This window comes from Corapipo altera, unplaced genomic scaffold (genome assembly GCF_003945725.1).
Source record: "Corapipo altera isolate COAL_440 unplaced genomic scaffold, ASM394572v1 58, whole genome shotgun sequence".
Lineage (NCBI taxonomy): Eukaryota > Metazoa > Chordata > Aves > Passeriformes > Pipridae > Corapipo > Corapipo altera.
Genome location: NW_020884898.1, coordinates 1,966,981 through 1,974,714, shown reverse-complemented (window position 1 = coordinate 1,974,714; position 7,734 = coordinate 1,966,981).

Genomic DNA, 7,734 nt, shown 5'->3' with positions numbered 1-7,734 from the left:
AGCACCTTGAGACGAGATTTGAATAAGCAGAGGGCAGTGCTTTGATGCAGAGGATGGAGTGACTGGTTTCAATTCAAGAACACATTAAAGAAAGTATGAAGAGAAGCTGAATGGAGGAGAGGAGCAATTTTGGAACACATTCTGTGCATTTGCTAGCACGGTGTACTGAAAAACACTTTCACATCAGATACCATCCTGATGTGTGCTTTCACATTCCATAGCAGTATGTAAATGTTCTAAACCAGAGCACCAAAGTTGATATCAATCTCTCAAAAAAATAAACACACCATCAGTTCTAGCAGTACTGGTTAAACTGTCCAAAATCAGACATAGAAATCCCCATGCAGGACGAAGTAACACAGAAATATATATTTAGCATCAGTATCCACACACTAGTCTTGAAACCCAAACCTAAAGATGTATATTCCTTGAATATGTATCACAAATGTAGTAAGTCACTATTTAAAAAAACAAAGGCAGTGAATGCACAAGTAAAGGTGGTATGAAGCTTTTATGGTTACATTCGTGAATTGAGAAAGAAAGGAAGTAAAGAATGTTCTTGTTGATGATGCTTATTACTGCTTACATCAAAGGAAACTACCATTTAAATGCTAATAGCATTCTCTGCCAGTGAAGATTGTCTTGAAGGAACAGAATGATAATCCAAAGGGACATTCAGAGATTTATTTTAGATCTAGACTGGCAACAAATTACCACTGTCTCTTTGAAAAGAATGACCAAAGGATTTAAGGATGAATTTGCTGAATTCAATAAAGAATTTCCAGGTGATTTCATTAGATAATGAGAACTTATTATGTACTAGGTTATCTGAAGGTTCTAAAAAAAGACAAATAGTGACAAGTGCTAACAATACAATACACTGGCAGCATTCATTTGCAATCCTAAAACCGGATTCAAGATCCTTACTGCTTAAGAAACACTGCATTGCATTACATTATTAAGTCTGATCTTGATTTTATAGGCTACTTATAATAGAAAAATATTTTTTCTGATTTGAAGTTCTTCAGACTGACTTCTTTCCTACACATTCCTAATTCACAAATCATTTGTAACTCCTCTAAAAACCCCAATAATGCTTTGAATTACCATCTTCTACCTCGTTCATTAAATCACCTGGCTTAAAGCTGAGTCTGAGATGGTTTCTTCCTAGAGTCCCATTGAAGGGCACCAATTCAGCATCAGGGAAGCCACAAATTCAGGTAGCTGCTAACGCTTTTAGCATTGACTTTATTCAGGAACATAAACCCAACTGAAACAGATCAGACTAAAGAGAGCTGAACACATTGAGAGAAGGACTTTCTCTGTTTGCCTTAGCCTGCCTCAGGTCAGGGAGCTCTTTGCTCCCCCTTGAGTAAGCAGTCATTCTCTCCTTCTCCTTTCCCATCCAACCCACAAAATTAAAAACTTCTGCCATAGCTCTTCTCAGTTTTTTTGGGTTTTAGGCAGCTTCCTCATTTATTTCCCATGTACAAGCTGTTCCATACTCTACTACTATCCATTGTTTTTCAGAAAATGTATCTGTAATCAGCAGAGTTTTAACCAAACTCACTAACTGTTGAATATATGCAAGTAGGTACATAATAGAAGCTCACAGAGTGTTCTCCATGGCAACAGATTTATACTGCACTGTGCTATACTTCCATAAATTTTTGGTTGATCTTATTTCCCTACCTACTTCAGCAACCAATTCAGCAGTACCGGTTGGGTATAAAGTCTTCTGAGATACATAAGAATTAATTTTTTTTCCTGTGTTAAGACAGACATGCATCTCTATCTTTTACCAGCTGCTATAGTAATAGTGAGGAGAAGAGTAATAATGCCTCAGATCTGCTGCCATACTAAAATGGATACCTGGTCTTGCCCACCAAAGGTGTTACAGGAAAGAAGAAAATCTTAAGGACCTCTCTTTCTATAGAGTATTTCTATTCTGTGGTCTGAAATTGTCTGCAGAATCTGAGTCCTCAGTAGAGAAAATGTAAGTTCTTTGTTGAATATACTGCTGAATACTCTGATTCTAGAGCTCATCAGTAGATAAAACACACAGAGAATGAGACAAATGAAAAAGTAGCAGAAACACCTAAAGCTTGAAGTAATTAGAAATAATTACCTGAGTAGAAAATAAGAATGCAAAACTGGAAAAACTAGAAAACTCCTAGTTGTCAATTTTTTGGATTTTCTAAGCAGTTTTGTCTCTAAGACTAAGATAATTAAAAGTTTTTAAAAGCCCTTTGGAAAATAGATAGCACTGAGCATCTATGCTGAGCCAGGCAAGAGAATTCCTGTGCATAAATCTAGAAATAAGGATATACGGGCAGCAACATCTGCCCATTATCTGGAATAGTATAAGACTCAAAACAAAAATCAGCAAAAGCAGCAGGAGATGTGAGCTATAAAAGCAATACAATCCTGATTTTTTTCCTGACTAAGGGAAAGACATCATTTAACTTCATTGGGTCTAGGATCTGGCACTAAGTCCTATTATACAGGCCAGATGTAAGGAATTTATTCCCCTTAGGAGAAAGTAGGAGAAGCAGATGGTTGTTCCTAGCAAACACATTGCAAGGCATAGGAAGAGTCTGTCTGCATTTCCTGTTAAAACTAAAATTTCACTAGAAATAAGAATATCTCTAAACCCAATGCATTCATTTAATGGCTTAGAAAACAATAACTTACTTATTATCTCATCATGCCTAAAGGTATTAAACATCGTATGCTGGATTTGTTCCTTTGCTTCTCAATTCTTTCTGTACTTCAGATGGTGGATGGTCTCAACTTTTGTACTGCTGTACCCTAATTTATTTTTAATATCTCAGTGTTATAGTGCTCATCCTGCAGGGCACATTTAGCTTTAAGTGGGTAAGTCCCATTTAATTCAATGGCCAATTGTGTGCTCAAATAACTTGCTGAATGTAAGCCATTTGCATCCACCAATAAAAAGTAACAAGAAGTTACCCTTCTCTCATTTGGGCCCTGAACATTCATGTATAACTCAGCAAAAGGATTGACACTGGGAAATATGGTGCTTCTGCTGCTGCATTACCCTTTTTACCCTTTACTAAAAAGAAGCTGGAGAGTCCATAACTAACAAAATAATATATTTTGACTCTCTGCTACTGTTTTTTTCCTCCTCCTCTCACTAATAGTTTGTGAATATTGCTTGCATTAAGGCAGCATCCTGAAGTGTTTATCAGTATCAAAACTGTATTGGAAAAAAACTTTATACTTGTCTGTTCTACATTTGTTTGTTAAAGACTTCTTCAATACCAATGAACAGAACGTATGTTGACAGCAGAGAACAACCCCTTGCAATGCAGAGTTTCCTGGTGTAATCCAGAGGCCTGCACTTTCAAGTCCGGGTTGTGACAAGACTGCATGAAGAATCTGAGGCACTCTCAGGGAGGAAATATTTTATTCAAAGCTGTACTGCTACTAAAATAATACCAAAGGGGATACTGGGAATTGCCAGCCATGGAAATCAAGATTTATTATAAAAAAGTCCAGGGAATGTATTGTTTTTTGAAATTGTGCTACTATAAAATATCCTCTTGAAGCTTGCTAAAGTGAGATCTAATTTAAGGCATGTCACTGCATCCTTACTTTACATTGTTCTCTGTAGGTGTTACAGCAAGAGTTACAAAAGATAACAAGTTGCCATCACATTTTTCTTATGACTAACAATATGGCTTAAAGAAAAAGAAAGGAATCTTAACTCTGATATTCTTTTTCCCTAGGGTTTATAAAAAACAACCAATCCTGTAAATGTTATTTTCACTGCCTTGGGTTTTATATCCTTTATACCTAAAACAAAAGGAAAATGTTACATTGTGCAAATAGGATTTCAGTGGAGGCATTAGGAAATTCTCCTTTTTCAAGTTGTGCCAGGGGAGGTTTAGAGTGGATATGAGGAAAAATGGATATGAGCACTGAAGGGGTTGTCAAGCACTGGAACAGGCTGATCAGGGTAGTGGTTGAGTCACCATCCCTGGAGGCTAAAAGAAGTGTAGGTGCAGTGCCTAGGGACATCGTTTGATGGTGAACTTGGCAGTGCTTCGTTAATAGTTGGACTCAATGATCTTAAGGGTCTTTTCCAGCCTAAATGATTCCATGATTCTACATGTGGATCAATGGCAGAAAAGACAGCTCACGATCCACCTGCTGTGCCTGTGATTACTTAGGCATAGCTCTATGTATCTCTCCTTTCTGGTAGTATTTGGTACAAGGAACAAAATGGGTTTGGTAACTCTCAGGGTGGCAGTGTTTCTCAAGATGTCAGACCAGAATTAGTTAATCCTTAAGTGGATAAGGACAATTCATTACCTTATCATGGTTAGGTCACAGCACAAAATCAATCTGTAAAACCAACTATGTTACCCTGAAGTCCATTCATTTAACATAATTTCAGGATCTAAATTTTCACACCATGCTATTAAATTTTCTCGACTAGTTGTCATCTTGAGAATGGCTTTGCTTCAACTGTGGGACCGAATGATATTACCTTCTCACTTATTCAACAGCATATACTAATGAACTCAGCAAGAAAATTATACATGCAAGTAAGAAAGCTTTGCACAGTCTGGCTCCTCCTCAGCATACCACAACTCATGAAATCACCTCATCGAGGAGCCAAGATGATTGGCTGCTACTAATGAAGTGATTGGGAGGCTTGATACTGACATTGAACAAGAATGTACATTAAGCTTCTGAGAAGTCGACAACAGCACACAGAGAACAACACAAGGCCAAAGGTAACGTTACCATTTGCTCCATTCCTCATAAACAGAACTGTAGCTCAAAGGGGGCTCAGGAAGACATTAATGTGCTTTGTTTTGAGATAAGGTTATTTCAAGGCTTCTTTCTACTTTTCATTTTGTTTTTACCTTTCCGGAAACGATACTCCTTTCAGATGAATTCCTCATACCTGGTCTCAGCCCTAGAATGATTGGTTTTTTCTGTGAAATAGACTAAAATCTGTTCACCTACTTTGATTTATAGGAGAGTAAAATAGTTCCCAATTGCTTAGAAAGTGATTTTTTTTCCCCCTCAAAGATTACTCAAATACAACTGAAATTGCAAAGTAATCTCCTATATAACCACTGTGCCCCGAGAAGAAATCTCCAAGGTACTGAAGGGCAGTGCAGGATAAGGAAAGGATAAAGTTATATGAGTCTGCAGTTGTAACATTGAGTTTATGATCAATAGAAAATGTACATTATTTTACACTTAAATTTACAGGACTACAAAATATTTTAGGCATATAGGAATGATGTAGCATTGGTATTAGGTTTCTGTTATGAAGTGGTTTCAACCTCATTGAAACTGGTGTATTTATTTGGGATGAAAAAGAAGTTAGGTACATTTTTCAACTGAAAGGTGAATGCAAGGCTGCTGGGAAAAATGAAGGACTGACATTAAGGAGAACATTTTGGAGTATTATTTTATGTGAACAATAGTGATATGAGAAGTGCTAAAAATTGATCAAGAGTGAAAAAAAAGAAGAGACCAAGACAAAAGCCTACCACCAGCTAGACTCTAATGATACTAGTCTAAAGCAGAAAATGTAAGCCAGGTTGCTGACTAAGAGAGCTGACTCTGTGGATTGGAAAAATATCTTCAGGATTTTTGGATTCCTCCTATTTAAGATATGGATTTGTGGACTTTAAAAAGAAACAGAAAAAGAGACAGTCTACCCCAAATAAAAGAAACTTGGCCATGAAGACATCTAGTTGATTCCCCAGATTCTTCTCCAGCTGGAATAATTCAGCAGAAGACCAAAAACTGTAGTATAAAAGCTGGATACAACCTTGAGCTCGCAGCTCTGGAAGGACAGTGAAGTCTTGGTCTAGAAAGACAACATCTAAACAGAATATCATTCTTATTGCTGTGTCCTGATCACAATTCAAATGGTTACAAATGCAGGAAATTAAAATGTAGATGTTTCACAGTAGTCATGACTCCACCAATCTAAACAAAATGTTATGATTCATATTGTTAAATGCTCATTTTACTCAAAAATGCTAATCTCTGACAACTCTGCTGTGACAGAAGCAACTAATTTGGAACCTGTGTTTAGGAGGTGGACATCCTAATATTTCTGGAGTAGTTAATTTCTACACTTTAAGTGCAAGAAAAGCAAATATATTTGTTTATAATATTTACTTAGTGATGGATTCAATGGATTTTGATACATTTCGCAGAAAGCAACTTTTTTTATTACCTTATAGCTCTAAAGAGAAAGACACACGAATACAAGCTTGATTAGAAGTATTGCAAATAACCAATTATTTTTTATTACTTTCACTCACTGTAGTCAAGCTAAATTAATGTTCCGAGACAGGAGAATTGACTAGACAAGGAAGGAGGGAGAGAATGCTGTGAACAACCTTCAAGGTAAGACAGATTGTGCAGTGAGGAGTAGGAAAAGGTAGAGCAGTGAGTGAAATGGGAAGGGGAGAGGAAAAAAAAGAAAAGAAAATGCTCAGAGAATCAGAGCAACAGGCAAAAGAACTCAGCAGCTGCATTTTAAATGGATAACAAGTCAAAGTTCACTTATTGTAGTAAGAAAATATAATCTAGTAGGAAGACAAGATGATTGGAGGCAGGATTTTGTCCTGTAATTGCTCTGAGTATCAGGGTCAGAGAAGCATAGATTACCATTGAAGAAAGTCATCCACAGAATAGCTTCCCAAGATACTTGTGCAGACAAAACCTCCTCTTATATTTCCTAAAAGATACAGGAAAGAGAATATAAACCAAAATGGAACAGCTGTGTTAGGAATCACAGAACTAAGTACTTACAATGCCTCATGGATATTGATGGAGAAATTTTGATTCAAGGAACAAATATGTTTGGTTTCTTTCCAAAGTAGGATTTTTTTTTTTTTCACTCTGGTAGAATCCAAGAACCTCTGCAATCACAAGTCAAGAACTGAGCTGTACCATGCAATAATGTCTCCTGTACTTCAAAATGGCCACATAAGTAGGATGCCCTTCAGCTTCCTCAACCAATATCTTACAGAACTTTTACCTTCCCTTGCCCGAGAGATGGAGAAGTACCTGCTTATGACACCCATACATTAAATTGTTACTTCCAGGAAATATACACTCACTTCCTCTTCTCATTAGGCAAATTCTTCTTCAATATAAGACACCTTACTGCTATTTCATATATATCTATATGTCTCATCATGCTCACCTACATATTGATAGATTGTATGTAATATATATGTTTGCAAACATCACTTGAGTAGCAAAATATCTTGCTAGCTGATTCACTTTATTACCTCCTCTTTTTCTAGTAAAGCAGATTTACTGAATTATTATCAGTAATTATTAGAGTCCACAACATTTGCTCGGAAAATATAAGGTTGCAAGCCTTCATGACTTTATCACAGTCTTGACATTTTTACTATATTGAGGTTGTATTTTAAGGCTAAAACCACATACAAGTATGGATTTTATTTTCTTTGAAAGCAAAATTTCTTCCCTCCATAGCTGATGAGAAAATCTTAAACCTATGAAATGAGTGCATTCCTAAAGTTCTAAAACTAGAAGGCCAAGTAAATCCCTCCTATGTCTCCACTACTTATTGCTCCTATAATGTGCTCAGCATACGTATGAGTGCATACATGTGTGCATATTTTAAAAGAACATCATTTTTGAGATTGATTTGTGTTTATGAATCCTTGTGATTGAAAATACTCACAGTGAACCCTG